This window comes from Ranitomeya variabilis, chromosome 2, assembly GCF_051348905.1.
Source record: "Ranitomeya variabilis isolate aRanVar5 chromosome 2, aRanVar5.hap1, whole genome shotgun sequence".
Lineage (NCBI taxonomy): Eukaryota > Metazoa > Chordata > Amphibia > Anura > Dendrobatidae > Ranitomeya > Ranitomeya variabilis.
The window spans coordinates 1,018,212,874-1,018,232,913 of NC_135233.1; positions in this window are offsets into that span (position 1 = coordinate 1,018,212,874).

Here is a 20,040-nt window from a genome sequence, read left to right on the forward strand (position 1 = left end):
ATCCATGAACATTAAACTACACACGCAGTGCACTAATTATATGTGTGACTGACATCTTTCTATCTAGCACTAATTATATATGTGACTGACATCTTTCTATCAATCTATTCTATCTATATATCTATTCTATGCATTTTATTCTGACGAGTCACGCAGTGAATTTACTGTGCACAACTGATGAAATGTCGGGTTTTCTAGGAGATGGGTGCATAAAAATTGGATGACACACGCATGGTCCGTGTGCCATGCGATTTTTTTCTCGCACCCATTGACTTGCATTGGTGAGAATCGTTCGATATATGCAGCAAATCAGGAATCTGTTACCCCATTTGAGGGTGTTTAGCTAATAATAAAAGAAATACAGGTTGTATAAAGCTGACCCTAGCCATACTTGCAAAAAGCAAAATGAGCAAAAACCTTGCTGTAACTAAATAAGTAAAATGCAAATGTAAATTTAAATAACACAGGGTTCTTAGTAATACTGATTTTGATAAAAAATTGTCAACTGTGACACATGGTAAGGTTTTTAATATTAGACAGCATAGGACCGTCCCGATCAGGGTCACCTTGTCAACGGTGGGATGGCTTTTATGCTATTTTTTTTTTATCAAAATCAGTATTACTAAGAACCCTGTGTTATTTAAATGCACTTTTGCTTTCTACTTATTTAGCTGCAGCAGGGTTTTTGCTCATTTTGCTTCTTGTAGGTTTTGTGTGCTTTATGGCCAACTTAAACGAAGCTGGTTATGCGTTTATGTACTGCATGCACATCAATTTAAACCAAGCTCAGTTTTGTATTCTTTCCTAGTCATGCCTGTATGCCTCTTTGATGATGTCTTGTTCATTAAAAATCATCTGTTTTAATTTTGATCTTTCAGGCTATGGGGCGCATGGTACCCTGAAGATACGACTCCAATGTGCACTGCAGTATCTCCTGTGTACTGGCCACTCCTCTTAGGGCAATGACTTAAATTTCCTAGTGCACAGGTGCCGAAGAGTCACTGTCACCTCCAGTCCACTCTCAAAACCTGAACACCCAACTTGCAACTTTTCAGAGTGCCGGAGAACACTAGGACGGGAACTACCATCAGTACAGGAGTGCATCACTGGATAGGAATACATCACCAGAAGCACCATCAGTCCATGAATACAGCATCACAACTAAGCTCACGAATACATTACATAAATAACTTACCGTACAGAAACAACACCAGAACCACCATCAGTACAGGAAAACATCTCCAGAACTACCAAAAGTACAGTAATACATTACCAGAACCACCATCAGCATATGAAAATGGCACCAGAACCATCATAATTACATGATTCCAGTACCAAGCATAGCACAGCGATCAACTGCAATATCAGGTCAGTACAAGAATACTGCAGCAGAACCACCATCACTATAGGAATACAACACCAGAACCACCATCAGTTCCGAAATACATTACCAGAACCGTCAGTATATGAAAACAGCACCGGAACCACTGTCAGAACATAAGCACAGCATCAGAACCATCATCATTACATGAATCCAGAACCAAGTATAGTTTACCGATCATTTGCAATTTTTGGTCATCCCTCACCATATACAATGGTATTGCATCAACATGCAACTCCGAGTATGGCTATAACAATGATGTGGGGACACCAGGAGTCATTATTACTAGCCATCTATTGGTTATTATGCTGGTCATATGGATAGTCACTGACCTCAGTGTCATATGTCATCAACTGTGACAGCTTCTGAGCTTAGTGACTGGCTAGAGCCGTGATGCATGTTGTAGATCTGAAACCAGCGCTTCTGTGTAAGTTGGACTTGAACAGTGGCAGGGAGGAATAATGATTACCTGCAAAGTTTATTTCAGGTATTTTACAAAATACTTTGAAAGTTAACAAACCCTTTAATGTTTGGAATACAAATTAAAGTAAGTGTCCATTCCATCTACCATCTGTGTCATTTTTTTAACGGAAAAAAAGTTGTGCAGACAAACTTTTTCTGTCCATCCAAAAAATGGACTGCAGATGGAATGGGTGCAAACTGAAGACCGTTTAGGAATAAAAATTAAATGAATGAGTCATGTAATTAAAACAAAACACAAGGCCAAGTCGACCTGTCATTGGCTACAGCAGAACAAAGTTATGGTTCTGTAGTGGCCATCTCAGTCTTCTGACCTCAATATCATTGAGCCACTCTGAGGAGATCTCAAGAGCGCAGTTCATGCTAGACAGACCAGGAGTTTACAGGAACTGGAGGCTTCTTGACAAAAAGAGTGGTCATCTTTACCATCTGAGAAAATATAGACCCTCTACAACTACCACAAAAGACTTCAAGCTGTCATTGATGTTAGAAGGGGCAATACATGGTATTAAGAAATGGAGTATATGAACTTTTGATCAGGGTCATTTGGATGTTTTGGGTTGTCATTATGATTTAAAATGAGAAAACACAGTAGTTTGACAATAAATGGCTTCACCCAACCACTAACCATGAGTAGAGAAAAATATTTGGGGTTATCATTCATTCTCTGAAAAAAGACCAAGAAAGCAAAAATTCTGCTTGGGTATGTAAACTTTTGGGCACAACTGTATTTGCTTTTCTATGCTCTCCAAATAGATCATAAAAATGGAAAAATAAATGAATGTATGCACGTATATCTCTCACTTTATACTCAGAAAGGAATTTCCAGGATGATTTCATGGTCATTTCCACCGGCGCTGTCACTTCCTTTCAGGTTTACTACTTTTTTAATCTGCTAAATCAGTTTAAATATTAACTATACATATAAGACTATGTACTCATCAACCGCTATATAGGTGGCAATATAACAGCAACAGAAGTGTCACTCAGCACAATATTTGTACATACATGTACAATGCATACAGGCTCAGACAGGTCCCGAGTGCGGCAGTGCCGGGTATTGATGTGAGAGACTCGCGCCAGTTTCTCGCATGGCACTCGCAAGTGTTACCCCGGCCTTACAAGTATATAAATGGTCCATATAATATTCAGGATTCAAGCTATTTCGGGGTAACTCCTCCCACCTCCCTAAAAACACAAGTTTTCTCCACCTGGAGAAAAAAGGGGTTTATTTGTAGAGGAGGCAGAGATTTTCTACCTTGAGAATTGGTTTGTATGCAAGAGAATTGGGCCCATTTATGCTAATGTCATTCAGATTAAACTATTTTCGAGTTTGATCCAAGTGTCATGTTAGTATGATCTGATTCTTTCGCATGATATAATCAAATCAAATTTCCCCATCTTCTCCATTTTCTGTGTCCGCAGTAATCGTCATCCGAGTGCAGTCCGATGTTTCGCACACACACCTTGTGCGCTTGATCCGATAATTGGCTGCACTCACAGCATGCTGCAATTGTTTTCTTATGCCACAGCATCAATCGCAGATCTGCATTGCCTTACAGTATAACATCGGGCTGACTGCTATGTGATAAAACATCGCATAGCACTCGTCTGAGTTAGACACTAATGTGACCGAGCCCTTCAAAACAGGAACTCTGGAGCTTTGTGGTGATGTGGTGGGGCGGAATTATGTGTGGTAATGTGGGGGGCGGGAATATGTGTGGTGATGTGGGGGGCGGGATTCTGTGTGGTGATGTGGTGGGGGCGGGATTATTTGTGGTGATGTGGTGGGGGCGGGATTATGTGTGGTAATGAGGTGGGGCGGGATTCTGTGTGGTGATGTGGGGGGCGGGATTCTGTGTGGTGATGTGGTGGGGGCGGGATTATTTGTGGTAATGGGGTGGGGGGCGGGACTATGTGTGGTGATGTGGTGGGGGAGGGATTATGTGTGGTGATGTGGTGGGGGCGGGATTATGTGTGGCAATGAGGTGGGGCGGGATTCTGTGTGGTGATGTGGTGGGGGGCGGGATTATGTGTGGTAATGTGGTGGGGGAAGGATTATGTGTGGTAATGTGGTGGGGGGCGGGATTATCTGTGGTAATGTGGTGGGGGGGTGGGGGGTGGGATTATCTGTGGTAATGTGGTGGGGGGGTGGGATTATGTGTGGTGATGTGGTGGGGGCAGGATTATCTGTAGTAATGTGGTGGGGGCGGGATTATGTGTAGTGATGTGGTGGGGGGTGGGATTCTGTGTGGTGATGTGGTGGGGGGCGGGATTATGTGTGGTGATGTGGTGGGGGCGGGATGATGTGTGGTGATGTGGTGGGGGGTGGGATTCTGTGTGGTGATGTGGTGGGGGGCGGGATTATGTGTGATGTGTTGGGGGGCGGGATTGTGTGGTGATGTGTTGAGGGCGGGATTATGTGTGGTGATGTGTTGAAGGGGCGGGATTATGTGTGGTGATGTGGTGGGGGGGCGGGATTATGTGTGGTGATGTGGTGGGGGGCGGGATTTGTGGGGGGCAGGATTGTGTGTGGTGATGTGGTGGGGGGCGGGATTGTGTGTGGTAATGTGGTGGGGGCGGGATTGTGTGTGGTAATGTGGTGGGGGGCGGCATGTGTGGTGATGTGGTGGGGGGATTATGTGTGGTGATGTGGTGGGGGGCGGTATTTGTGGGGGGTGGGATTTGTGGGGGCGGGATTGTGTGGTGATGTGGTGGGGCGGGATTATGTGTGGTAATGTGGTGGGGGCGGGATTATGTGTGGTGATGTGTTGGGGGTGGGATTGTGTGGTGATGTTTTTTGGGGGGCGGGATTATGTGTGGTGATGTAGTGGGGGGTGGGATTATGTGTGGTGATGTGGTGGGGGGTGGGATTTGTGGGGGGCGGGATTGTGTGTGGTGATGTGGTGGGGGGCGGGATAGTGTGTGGTAATGTGGTGGGGGCGGGATTGTGTGTGGTAATGTGGTGGGGGCAGGATTATGTGTGGTGATGTGATGGGGCAGAGCTACTGTGCAGGGGGCGGGATTAGCGAGTAATCACGATGCCTCTTATATATAGAGATATACAGTGGAGAAAATAAGTATTTTATACGCTGACAATTTTGCAAGTTTTCCCACCTACAAAGAATAGAGAGGTCTGTAATTTTTATAGCAGGTACACTTCATATTGTATGATTTTTACATAATTGATTTGCATTTTGCTAAATGAAATAAGTATTTGATACAGTAGAAAAACAGAACTTAATATTTGTTATAGAAACCTTTGCTTGCAATTACAGAGGTCAGACATTTCCTGTAGTTCTTGACCAAGTTTGCACACACTGCAGCTGGGATTTTGGCCCACTAATCCATACAGATCTTCTCCAGATCTTTCGGGATCTGGGTTGTGACTGAGCAACATTGAATTTCAGCTCCCTCCAAAGATTTTCTATTGGGTTCAGGTCTGGAGACTGACTAGGCTACACCAGTACCTTGAAATGCTTCTTAGCACTCTGTAGTTGCCCTGACTGTGTGTTTCAGTTCATTGTCATGCTGGATGACCCAGCCACGACCCATCATTAATGCTCTTATTGAGGGAAGGAGGTTGTTGGCCAAAATCTCAAGATGTATGACCGTACCCATCTTTCCTTCAATTCAACAGTTGTCCTGTTCTCTTCACAGAAAAGCACCCCCAAAGTATGATGTGTCCCCCACCATGCTTCACAGTTGGGACAATGTACTTGGGGTTGTACTCAATCTTCTTCCTCCAAACATAATGAGTGGAGTTGATACCAAAAAGTTATATTTTGATCTCATCTGATCAAATGACCTTCTCCTATGTCTCCTTTGGATCATTGGTGAAATTCAAATGGACCTGGACATGTGCTGGCGTGATCAAGGGGACCTTGTGTGCCCTGCAGGATATTAATCCATGACGGTGTAGTGTTTTACTAACAGTATTATTACTTTGGTCCCCGCTCTCTTCAGGTCATTGACCAGGTCCTCCCATATAGTTCTGGCTGATTCCTGAACTTTCTCAGAATCACCCTTACCTCACGAGGTGAGATCTTACATGGAGCCCCGTACCAAGAAGGATTGACAATCATCTTATGTTTCTTCCATTTTCTAATACTTGCACCAACAGTTGTTGCCGTCTCACCAAGCTGCTTGCCTATTGTCCTGTAAACCATCCCAACCTTGTGCAGGTCTACAATTTTGTTCCTAGTGTCCTTAGACCTCTTTGGTCTTGGCCATGGTGGAGAGATTGCAGTGTGATTGATTGTGTGGACAGGTGTCTTTTATACAGGTAATGAGTTCAAACAGGTGCAATTAATACAGATGAGTGCAGAGTAGGAGGGCTGCTAAAAGAAAAACTAACAGGTCTCTGAGAGACAGAATTCTTGCTAGTTGGTAGGTGATCTAATACTTATTTCATGCAATAAAATGCAATTTCATAATTTATAATCATACAATGTGATTTTCTGTTTTTCATTTTTAGATTCTGTCTCTAACAGTTGAAGTGTATCTGTGATAAAAATTACAGACCTCTCAATTCTGTGTAGGTGGGAAAATCGGCAGCATGCCAAATACTTATTTTCCCACTATATCTATAAATACGTACAACAAAACCTGACCAGCACCTCCTAAGTGTGAATAGGTGCAGTCTGTAGTGACGGCAAAATATGTATAAAAAAGCACATACATATTTTGCAATCACTACAGCTTGCACCTATTCACACACTCACACATAGGAGGTGCTGGTCAGGTTTTTTTGCATAGTTAATTTGGAGGGTATGACTCTCTCTGCTCTGACATTGCACTCCTCCCATTGACCTGCAGGTGTTCTCAACCAATTCTACTTGCCCATTCAAATTGAAGACTTGCAGCCTAGGGGAGGCATGTTTGTCCATTATTGTAGGTTTTTTAGTCCGAAAGTGGCATGTACAGTAGAATAGGGAAAGGTTAAGATAGGACTAGTGATGAGCGAATATACTCGTTGCTCGGGTTTTCCAGTATTTGAAAGTGCTTGGAGATTTAGTTTTCGTTGCCTCAGCTGCATGATTTACAGCTGATAGACAGCTTGAATACATGTGGGGATTCCCTAGCAACCAGGCAATCCCCACATGTACTCAGGCTGGCTAGTAGTTGTAAATCATGCAGCTGAGGCAATGAAAACTAAATCTCCGAGCACTGACAAATACTCAGAGACCACCCGAGCGTGCTCTGGAAAACCCGAGCAACGAGTACGCTCGCTCCTCACTAAATAGGACCCATCAGAGAAGTGTCACCTTGCCGTGGTTGATGGGCACACATGAATTGGCCAATTTATGCACTAAGAACCTTCGCTTTTTTTTGTTGTAAAGGTACCGTCACACTCAGCGTCACTGCGGCGATATAGACAACGAGACGAGCTAAACTAGATCGCTGGAGCGTCGCTGTTTAGGTCGCTGTAGAGACGTCAAGCACAGCAACTCCAGAACGATGCAGGAGCGATCCAGTGACGTAACGGCGACTCACTTCTCGTTCTCGCTGGTTGTTAGCTCCATGTCAAACAGCCGGAGTGTACCGACTGGCTAGAAGGAGACGCTGCGACGCCCCCTATGCTCGTTGCTGGCGTCGTTGCTTTTGATGTCAAACATGATGATACACGCTGACCTGGCGACGAAACAAAGTTCTGGACTTCTAGCTCCGACCAGCGATGGCACAGCGGGATCCAGATCGCTGCTGCGTGTCAAATACAACGAGATCGCTATCCAGGACGCTGCAACGTCACGGATTGTTGTCGTTCTCTTTGCAAAGTTGCTGAGTGTGACGGTACCTTTAGTACATCTTGCTGAGAGACAATGCAGTTGGAAGTTGTTATTTCCATTGACACTATATGTCTTGGCATTCACAGTGCTGCTGTGCTTTTTTATACATATAAATACATACAAACTTTATATAATGTACATAGCTGCCCTTGGCTGGCTCTTCCCAGTAATGCTATCGGTGATTGATAGGTCTCTCCTCTAACAGTTTGGACAGTATGAATCAGCTTGTGAGTATGACAGATATACCCTAACCCTCCCTCCGTCTCTCCGGTCCCATTTACCCCCATTCTCCTCTTTTTACACCATACCAGGCACATTCTGTGTAATTTTTTCTCCCGCATGAACTCTGCCATACTTGCTAGGATTAAGCACGGTATGTTATTTGTCTTCTGCTATATCAGCTTTTAGATTTACTCACCATTACCACTATTCGCACTGAGCGGAGCTACTTGCTTCAATACCACTGCCTGAATATTTGATTAAGATATGATCATATGCTATGACCAGTTTTTTCCGTTGTTTCTGTATCTTTGTTTGTTTTTTTTGTTATTTTGTATATACCGTATATACTCGAGTATAAGCCGACCCGAGTATAAGCCGACCCCCCTAATTTTGCCACAAAAAACTGGGAAAACTTATTGACTCGAGTATAAGCCTAGGGTGGAAAATGCAGCAGCTACCGGTGAATTTCAAAATTAAAAATAGATGCTCCATACCGTTCATTATGGCCCCATAGATGCTCCTTATAAAGCTGTGCCACATATAATGCTCTGCACCGTTCATTATGGCCCCATAGATGCTCCACATAAAGCTGTGCCATATAGAATGCTCTGCACCGTTCATTATGGCCCCATAGATGCTGCACATAAAGCTGTGCCCCATATAGAATGCTCTGCACCGTTCAGTATGGACCCATAGATGCTCCACATAAAGCTGTGCCATATATAATGCTCTGCACCATTCAGTATGGCCCCATAGATGCTCCACATAAAGCTGCCCCATATATAATGCTCTGCACAGTTCATTATGGCCCCATAGATGCTCCATAGAATGCTGTGCCATATACAATGCTCTGCACCGTTGATTATTGCCCCATAGAAAGCTGTGCCATATACAATGCTCTGCACCGTTGATTATTGCCCCATAGAAAGCTGTGCCATATACAATGCTCTGCACCGTTCAGTATGGCCCCATAGATGCTCCACATAAATCTGTGCAATATATAATGCTGCTGCTGCTGCAATAAAAAAAAAAACGACACACTCACCTCTCTTGCTTGCAGCTCCTCAGCGTCCCGTCTCGGCGTCTCTCCGCACTGACTGTTCAGGCAGAGGGCGGCGCGCACACTAGTACGTCATCGCGCCCTCTGACCTGAACAGTCAGAGCAAGAGGACGCGAAGACAGACCGGCGCCCGGCATGTGGAACGTGGACAGGTGACTATGACATACTTACCTGCTCCCGGCGTCCCTGGCTCCTTATCCCGGACAGCTGGTCTCAGGGTGCCGCAGCCTCTTCCTCTGTCAGCGGTCACCGTTACCGCTCATTAGAGAAATGAATATGTGGCTCTACCCCTATGGGAGTGGAGTCCATATTCATAACTTTAATGAGCGGTTCCATGTGACCGCTGAACAGGGGAAGAGCTGCGGCACCGAAGACCGTGGGACGGGCAGGGGGAGCGCCAGGAGTGCCGGGACTAGGTGAGTATGCAACACGCTCTCTCCCCCTCACCCGCCAACCCCACCGCCGACCGTGACTCGAGTATAAGCCGAGAGGGGCACTTTCAGCCCAAAAATTTGGGCTGAAAATCTCGGCTTTTACTCGAGTATATACGGTACTTTCTTTATTTTTGTACTGGTTGTACTTTTTATTTTTATTTATCTTGTTATGTTACTGTAGTGACTGATGAAAGTCCTTACGGACTGAAACGTTTCAAGTGCTACAAATAAATCAAACGTATCGTTGCTTAAGTTGAGTGCTAGACTTCTTTATACTTGGATTGATGGTTTGGGAACCTAGTCTACGCACCACATTGTAGCTGTGCACACAGTGTTTTCACTCACAGTATGAATCAGCTATGAGGTTACCTTTGAAATGGGAACATGATGGGGTGATTACATTCTTACTTTATACTTCTAAAACTTTTTTTTATACAAGTCTCCTTAGGAGATGTGAATGTGAGTTTGAGAATTGTTGTATACACTAAAATACATAAGGAACATGATGCATGTACAAATTTGTCATGAGCTACTATCAATAGTGGGGCCCAGGCGACCCTTTGCACATCCTAGCGAGGCCTTAGAACCCTAAACCAAACTGGAAATATAACACATGACTAATTTAGTCATGACAAAATTGTCATAGATTCTGCCCTGAACTATGTGCGTGTTGTAGATTTTCAACTCCCACAATAGCCATTATGTGTCAGAAATGTCATAACAATCCAAAGAGAAATGCTGTGCACGTGAATAAAACTCTACCATGTCTATACCCAAGTATAATTACTGTATATGGTTCAGTCTAATGACATTTTATATGTAATGTTTAAAATGTATTCTTAATTTTGCAAAATTTGCTCCAAAACAACAATATCCCAGCACTTAATGACTATATCTTTATTGGTAGATTGATAAATTATATTTTGTCTAAGAGTAAGGTGTCACGGGGGTACTGGGTAGACTACAGCTGATTACCCGGGCCCCTGCGATATCCCTCAGACTAGGGAAAACCCTGTCTGTCCCTCTCCCAGAATTTACACTGATGGTGTGCTTGTCTGGACCGCCAGGCCTGACTCCTGTTTCAGCCCTATGTTGAAACCTCCAGCCGCCACCCAGTGATTAGACCACACACCAACCTCCACAGAAAGCACAGACAGGGAAAACTAAAAGACGCACCACGCCGCAGACCACAGGAAAACACTATAATGTGCACAGGGCAAAACAAACGCAAATATAGGAAGGAGAAATATGACAAAGGATAATACACCACTAGATACGATATTTCTTCTCCTAGACCACCACTCCAGACCGAGATCACCAAGCACAAGACACAAGCTATAATTGGCGACGCCCAAAGTCCAGAATGACTATTTAAAGGCCACGGGCATGACCCAGCCTCCAACCCGATTACCAGCTAGATTAACCCCGGACAATCTGGATAAAATCTAGCCGGCGCCACTGAGTGTATAGTGGACGAATGTGGAATTACCGCTGTCTGTCGGACGCCCTAGTGTGAATAGGGTCCGACATGACAGTACCCCGTCTTCTACGAGGGACCCCAGGGACCCCACGACTTATAGGACCCGGCTTGTCCGGATGGCGGCGGTGAAACATACTGACCAGCCGGTCCGCATGTATGTCTGAGGCTGGTACCCAAGACCTCTCCTCCGGCCCATAACCACGCCAGTGTACCAGGTACTGTAATGTGCGGCGCACTATACGAGAGTCAACCACCTTGGAGACTTCAAACTCCAAATTGCCATCCACCAAGACTAGAGGTGGCATCGGCGCCGCGTCCACGGAACCCACCACCTTCTTTAAAAGAGATCTGTGAAACACGTTGTGTATTTTATATACCGTAGGAAGCTCCAATCGGTAGGCTACCGGGTTAATGATGGCGGGACCCTAAATGGACCAATAAACCTAGGACCCAATTGCAGGGATGGTTCTTTGAGTTTTATGTTTTTTGTGGACAACCACACCCAATCACCCACACTCAGGTCCGGACCTGGCACACGTCTACTGTCAGCCACTCGTTTGTACCTTGCACCCACGCTCAGCAAGCCCTGTTTCACTCTCCTCCAAACGGATGACAGTTGTGCTCCTAGCTGGTCCTCCTCCAGAACGCCAGCAGAGCCACCCTGACGCAGAGTACAAAATTGAGGATGGTGCCCGTAAACACAAAAGAACGGGGACTCCCCTGACGATTCCTGGCGGTGATTATTAATGGCAAACTCAGCCAAAGGAAGGAACGTCGACCATTCCTCCTGGATGTCAGAAACAAAGCAGCGTAAGTACTGCTCCAAATTCTGGTTCATATGCTCGGTCTGACCATTTGACTGAGGATGAAACGCTGAAGAATGCGACAACTTGATTCCCAGCCATGAGCAAAATGCTTTCCAAAACTTTGAAACAAACTGAGTACCCCTATAAGACACTATGTCAGATTGGACCCCGTGAAGTCTGACCACCTCCTGCACAAAAACCTGAGCCAGAGTCTTCGCGTTAGGCAACGAAGGCAAGGACACAAAGTGCGACATCTTTGAGAACCGATCAACAACCACCGAGATGACCGTGTTCCCAGCTGAGGAGGGTAGGTCTGTAATAAAATCCATGGAGATCTCCGTCCATGGCCTACTGAGTACCCCTAGAGGATGTAATGAGCCAGCAGGATGGGAGCGAGGCGTCTTAGCCCTAGCACACGTGGTACATGCTGATACATACGAGACCATGTCCTGTCGGATTTTGGGCCACCAAAACCAATGCGACACCAACTCCAAGGTACCCCTAACCCCTGGATGGCCAGCCAGAACAGCATCATGATGCTTACCCAACACCTTTAGGCGAAGATGGAGCGTTACAAATGATTTGCTAATGGGAAGCTCTGGTGGTACTTCCTCCTGAGCCTCAGCAATCTCAGCCTCAACCTCTGTCGTGAGAGCAGAGACCACTACACCCTTTTGGAGGATGGGTACCGGATCTTCCCGAGGTTCTCCCCCCAGAAAACACCTGGATAAAGCATCTGCCTTAGTGTTCTTAGACCCCGGTCGGTACGTGACAAAAAAGTTGAATCGTGTGAAAAACAATGCCCAGCGAGCCTGCCTGGGGGACAGACGCTTGGCTGACTCTAAATAAAGCAGATTTTTATGGTCGGTGATAAGTGTAACCTGGTGGACCGACTCCTCCAAGAAGTGTCGCCGTTCCTCAAAAGCCAACTTGATAGCCAACAACTCCCTGTTGCCGATACCGTAGTTACGTTCGGCGGGCAACAGCTTCTTGGAAAAGTAGGCGCATGGACGCAACTTGCCCAAGGATGAGCCTTGTGACAGCACCGCCCCCACTCCAACCTCAGACGCATCGACTTCCACGGTAAATGGTTTTGATACGTCCGGTTGCACCAGAATGGGGGCCGAAGCAAAACTGTTCTTCAGAAATTTGAATGCGCACACAGCAGCCTCAGGCCAGGTGGAGAAATTGGTACCCTTTTTCGTCATGTCAGTAAGCGGTTTAGCAATGGTAGAAAAATCTTTGATACATTTTCTATAATAATTAGAAAATCCAAGGAACCGCTGGAGTGCTTTTAGGTTATCAGGCCGTTCCCAATGCAGCACCACTTGCACCTTAGCGGCGTCCATTTTAAACCCTGAAGCAGACACAATATAACCCAAGAAAGGCAACTCCTGAACCGAAAATACACATTTCTCAAGTTTTGCATAGAGCTTATTTTCTCTGAGTAGCTGTAACACCTGCCTCACATGCTCTAAATGAGTATCACGGTCGCATGAATAAATGAGAATGTCATCTAGGTACACAATAACGAATTTCCCCAGTACATGTGAGAACACATAATTTATTAAATGTTGAAAAACAGCAGGCGTGTTTGTCAACCCAAATGGCATCACCAAATTTTCAAAATAACCCTCAGGAGTATTAAAAGCCGTCTTCCACTCATCACCATGACGGACTCTTATGAGGTTGTACGCCCCCCTGAGGTCAAGCTTGGAAAACCACTTAGCACCAGCCACCTGGTTGAACAAATCAGGTATCAGTGGCATAGGGTATGGATCACGAATCGTAATCTGGTTTAACTCCCTGAAATCCAGACACGGGTGTAGTCCGCCATCTTTCTTCTTAACGAAGAAGAACCCCGCTGCCACCGGTGAGGACGAAGGCCTGATGTGCCCTTTGCTCAAACTCTCAGCAATGTAGTCTTTTAAAGCTTGCCTCTCAGGACCAGAGATGTTAAACATCCTAGCTTTCGGCAATTTGGCCCCTGGTTTAAACCTAATAGTACAGTCATAGGGTCGATGTGGTGGCAATTCTGAGCAACCCTTCTCAGAGAACACATCTGCGAAATCCAGCAGTGACTCAGGAATGCTAGGAGTCACAGCGGACACACATGTGGCCAGGCAATTCTCCTGGCAGAATCCGCTCCACTGAATTATGTCCTGAGTTTTCCAGTCTATCACCGGGTTGTGTATAGACAACCATGGAAAACCCAGAACCATTTGTGCAGGAAGATTACTGAGCACCCTACATGTAACTTGCTCAGAATGTAGGACCCCAATGTGGAGTTTAACCTCAGGCACAAACTCAGTAATCTCCCCCTGTGGGAGTGGAGTAGCATTGATGGTGACCACCCGGATATGATGAGGCAGTTTTTTGACCGTGAACCCGGCCGTGCGCGCAAACTTCTCATCAATGAGATTAGTGGCCAACCCACTATCCACAAAAACAGTGATTGGCAGCTCTCTGCCAGCGACCATAACTCTGGCAGGGAGCATACATTGAGAGACCATCATGGAGGATATGCATAAGCTCAGATTGGCCTCCTCCACACCCTCTGAGCTTAGTAGCTTTCTGCCGTTGCGCTTTTCTTAGAAAACAGAGGACAAGCATTTACATAATGCCCTTTTTTACCACAGCAAAAACAGGCTCCCTGCTTCCTCAGTGAGGGGGCTCGATGATGTGACACCCCTGCGATTTGCATAGGCTCCATGGGCTCACCTACAGCAACCTCACGTGCACCTACGTTTTCCCCCATAAGCGGCGTCTCTTGCACCCCCTGACGCAAACGGCGATCAATGCGGACAACAAGACTCATGGCAGACTCTAGAGAAGCAGGAGTCTCATACATCAGAAGGGCTTGTTTAACCCTTCTCGAAACCCCATGTACAAACTGACTCCGCAGCGCAGGGTCATTCCATTGTGTGTCCACCGCCCAGCGGCGAAATTCAGAACAGTAATCCTTCGCCATTTGCTCCCCCTGGTGGAGAGCGCGTACTTTAGATTCTGCTAGAGCCAATCTGTCAGGATCATCATATATGAGTCCAAGAGCAGAAAAAAAAATCTCCACTGAGTTAAATGCAGCTGAATCAGATGGTAATGAAAATGCCCATGCTTGGGGGTCTCCGTTCAGTAATGACAATACCAGGCTCACACGCTGAGCCTCATTACCTGGAAACCGGGCGCATACGAAAATATAATTTGCAAGCTTCACGGAAAACAACAAGTTTACTGCGTTCCCCAGCAAACCTCTCAGGTAAAGGGATCTTTGGCTCTGTAACTCTACCAGCAATTTCAGCTTGCGCATTAGATACTACAAGACCCTGTTGCTGAACTGCCCCCTTCAACTCAGTGACCTGTAAGGACAGCGCCTCCAACTGGCGGGTTATGGAAGTCATGGGATCCATGGCATCAAAAATTATTTAGGCCGATTATAATGTCACGGGGGTACTGGGTAGACAACAGCTGATTACCCGGGCCCCTGCGATATCCCTCAGACTAGGGAAAACCCTGTCTGTCCCTCTCCCAGAATTTACACTGATGGCGTGCTTGTCTGGGCCGCCAGGCCTGACCCTGACTCCTGTTTCAGCCCTATGCTGAAACCTCCACCCGCCCCCCAGTGATTAGACCACACACCAACCTCCACAGAAAGCACAGACAGGGAAAACTAAAAGACGCACCACGCCGCAGACACACAGGAAAACACTATAATGTGCCCAGGGCAAAACAAACACAAATATAGGAAGGAGAAATATGACAAAGGATAATACACCACCAGATACTATATTTCTTCTCCTAGACCACCACTCCAGACCGAGATCACCAGGCACAAGACACAAGCTATAATTGGCGACACCCAAAGTCCAGAATGACTATTTAAAGGCCACTGGCGTGACCCAGTCTCCAACTCGATTACCAGCTAGATTAACCCCGGACAACCTGGATAAAATCTAGCCGACGCCACTGAGAGTATAGTGGATGAATGTGGAATTACTGCTGTCTGTCGGACACCCTAGTGTGAACAGCGTCCGACATGACATAAGGCCTGACATGGTGGCCATGATGTGTCACATTACTATAACTGCGGATGTAAGTTGTAATTGTGGTTTTAAAATTTCCTATTAAAAAGGACAATCCCTTCACAAACAGCAAGTTTTCACTCAGTATGATAACAACACTTACACTCGCCTCTAGTGTTGGCGCCATTCCAGAGGAGTTGGCACTGGCTCTCTCGGGGCTCACATCCCATTATTATGTCACGTGCGCCCACACAATGCAGGCTTCACTCTCCCCAATTTCAATGTATCAGTTATCAAGACGGAGTGAGAGGCGAGCAGCAGCTATGACTTCCTCTTGATGTTTGATTCATTCGAAGATGGAGAGAGAGTGAAGCCCGTGTTGTGTGGGCGCAGGGTACACGTGACATAATAATGGGATGTGAGCCCTGAGAGAGCCAGTGCCAACTCCTCTGGAATGGTGCCAGCACTGGAGGTGAGTATAAGTGTTGTTATTTTATTGGGGGCAACCATGCTCATTGAGGAAGGGTTGTACAAGTAGTAAATAACCCCTTTAAACATTTCTTTGATTTTGTGGGTGAATCAGCTGTTCCCCCTGCATTTTAAATTGTCCAATGATCAATGTAAAAACCAAAGCAGAATCTTGTCACTGTGATTCTGGTCCATAGCCATGATGTGAATGCCAGGTCTGACCTGACCATAACACAGTTGTAAAATACTCTGTGATTTGCACTGTAAGCCAAGCTGTAATGTGCATAGACTGACAAATGATTGTATTTGCTGCCACCTTGTGGCTATATTTATCACTACAAACAAATAAAGTTGCACTTTGTAGTAGTACTAATGCATGAAAAAATTTAAGATATGAAATATGAATAAAGCAATATGAAAAAATTAAGATACTTAGCACATAATTTGGCCAATTCATGCATGACCAGCAGCCAACAACAAGGCGATCTGCGGTTTGCTGGGAACCTACAGACCTAGTGTGAATACCTCTCTTATGCTAAAGCCTGAATTTATGGGTAGGTTAGATCCTGCTGTAAGTAAAACCGCCACAGGCTGGAGGGCAGAGTGCTTGGTCAGAGAGCTAATATACAAATAACAAAAAACTCCGGTTTTCTGGGAACCTACGTGCCTAGTCTGGATATCTCTCTCTTTTAATTGCAACTTTAATATAAAAATATACAGTACTTAAAAGATATAAAAAGCTAAAAGTAAAATGACACACTAATATATAAAACAGTAATAAAATAAAAAGGGAGAAATAACGGAAATACCTATTGTTCTTCTGTTTCCTTGGGGGAAGGAGAAAAATAGTTATGGATTACAAGCAGTCTAGGCAGACCCCACATGTGTACAACTTTCTTTTGTGCCACTCGTAGTCCTGACTATAGGCTTATATTTCCAGAATCGCCTGAATTGGACTATTTAAAAATTGCTGTTTGTGGTTGGACGGTGAGCTAAGGACCTGTACAGTAAATAGGAAATATTCTGCCTAGTTACAGACCATTGGTTTCTCTTTGAGGCTCAGATGCCATGTTTGTCACCTCCAGCAAAAAGCCTCTTTATGTTTGCAGAACTGGTATATCTAGTTTCACCCTTTTGTCAACTAAATGTAACTACTGCTGTTATACTTTTCCCTTATTGATTATATATCTCTTTCATAACCATCATTAAGGAATGGCGGAGCATGAGGGGGTAGAAGATGGTGTTCCACCTCTCTGAAAACTGCTGACATTTAAATGTATGAGAATGCATTTGTACTGTATTTTATTGTTATCCTCATGTTGCTGCAGCTCCTGTTTAGTTTGGTATCACAGGGTTAACTGTATGGCCGGCCAATAGTGGGAAGGAGGATTGGGAATCTCTGGGTTAGTTGCACAGGAAGTGAAGTCAGTTTAAAAACAGAAAAGGAAGAAGTTAGGACACACTTTGGTCAAGGTGATCATTACCTGGTGTGTGTGTGTGGATGAAGAAAGGGAGCATCTAAGAAGAATCCCATTGCTGGTAGTGGAATACTCTGAGCAGGAGAGTTGGGGAAGAGGATGTATGGCAAGGAAACTTTATTAGAGTCCCTAAGGGTCTCTGGGGAATGGAAAACGTGTCAGCCAGGTCTTGGAAGCTGTAGGTCTGAGAAGAGATGAGTCAGCATCAGCAAGGCTGGGAGCACACTCAGTAAGGTGGCATGCCACTGCATTGTAACCAAGAGAAAGACAACTGCATCTGTGGCACCCCAGGAGTTCGGGTACCACAGTGGGGCTGCTTTCCTCTCGGGGAGGGTAGCGCGATGCCTGGATACTTTTGGCAGGTAATCTCACATTCAACACATTCTGAATCCAGGCCAGAAGGGGGAGCTTAAAACCCACTTTTAGGGGAACTTCCCTGAATTCCATCCTGGTCTGGAGGAGGAGTTAGTCAGTCTGTGTGAGACAAGAGACAGGAAAGGAGCTCAGAGGAATGATTAGGAGCTCAAGGAGGTGGCAATTGGGCCTCCTGTGAGCCAAAGTGCAGAAACCGGGTACCGGGAGCCCGAGACTGGATAACTGCAAGATCCACAGTAGAATCAGAGGGCATAGGACTATACGTAAATTGCCCATACTAAACCTGAGGTACAGCAGCAGTTAGAGCCTGGAGTTACCGTATCAGAGACCCCAAGAGAACAGCTCAAGTTGCCTACCATGCAAGTACTGTCCCAGGACAAGAGAGAGAAAGGGGTACCTTGCCAACAAGCTACAGGTAGTGCAGCGCCCCAGAGTCCTGGTCGTGCAGTATCGTCACTCTGCCACTAAGGGGAGTGATGGTACATCTGATTGTACTAAAAGAGTTCACCTGACCAGGTAACACAGTCACACACTACACTTCACACTCCGGCCACCAGGGGGAGCAAAAGGTTCTATTTATTAGGCCACTCCCCACACTCTGGTAAAACTGGGGGTTAGATAGGAAGTTGGAAAAGAAGCTGACTGGGTTTTGCTTGGGAAGATCCAGGGAGGTCTCTGTCAGGGGTGGGATCCTGGCAGTGGCCTAGCACGGAACAGATCGTTACGGAGCTGTGCCTGCACTTCATTGCGGTGGCATCTCAAGAAAGGACAAGAAGCGAAGTATATTGTGGAGAAGTGAGAAACGAGATCACAGCAATAGGAGATAATACCGGGAGGAGTCGTGCCCCTAAGATCGAGGCAACATCCTTCTGAGGCGTGTAGCCGGTGGCCGGAACACCGAGGGAGTACTGGCTCTACGCATTACTCCAGATCATGGCAGGGCAGTTAACTTTAGGTTGGCTGTCTCACCTTTACACCTATATATAGAAAATTAGTCTGCACTCTGCTATATAGAAGAGGGTGCTGGTGTAACGGACAGAAAGTCCTCAGTAACATTAATGAAAAGATACACCGCACTCACGGATGGAATACACTGCAAACCATATAACAATTTATTTATGTACATACATATCAAGGGTAACAATACAATTCCATGTAATAAAAGCGTATTTAAATGACGTTTCGAACCCAACCGGGTTCTTACTCATATACCGCTGTGGAAAAAATAGGAAAAACACAAACAAATCATACATAACTTATACAATGATAACAATATGCACACAAAAAAATATGCACACAAAAAGGCACCAAGCCTATAAAAGTAACCCCAAGTAGAGAAAGGAATGGAATATACCTAAACCAAAAAAGAAGGTGAGAAAAACCACCAACACCAAAACTAAATAAATGAACCACCAGAATATACCCGGATACACCAAAAAACACTGGAGTGAGGCAAGGGAAGTCAGTCATTACCTTGTAATGATATGTAGTTGCTTAATCAGGACTGTCTCAGCCGAGACAGAATATTGCATTCAGCAGTTATGCTGTGGGGAATAGCGTGACAATCAGGAGGATATCAATGGTAAGAAAAAAAGGTGGTGGGGGGGGGGGGAAAGGGGGCCACAACCATAATATCATAACTACCTATATATGCTGTAGGAGGAATCCAGCTGGGGGCTAGCTATCGCTAGGTACGAAGACCTGTGGGCATGAACAGGCGGGCATGAGCAAGCGGTAAACATTTAGAAGTCCCTGTCTAATCACTCCATACTGAGAGATGCGCGCTATAATGCTTTACCTGTAGGCAGAATGTTGAAGAGCGGCGCTCCCGCGCCCTGCTGTGCTGTGTGTGTGGGAGGCAATAATAGCTGCTAGATAAAGGGAGCCGGGACGTGGCGCTAACCGGAAGTGTCCAGTATGAGAGCGGATGTGACGTAGCGCAGGATCGCCGATGTACGGAGCATGCGCAAGGGTTGCTATGGACGCTTGGTAGCGATCAGTGTCATTAGGGCACTTGGCGCCTGCGCAGTGGTAAAGGAGTCGTCAGA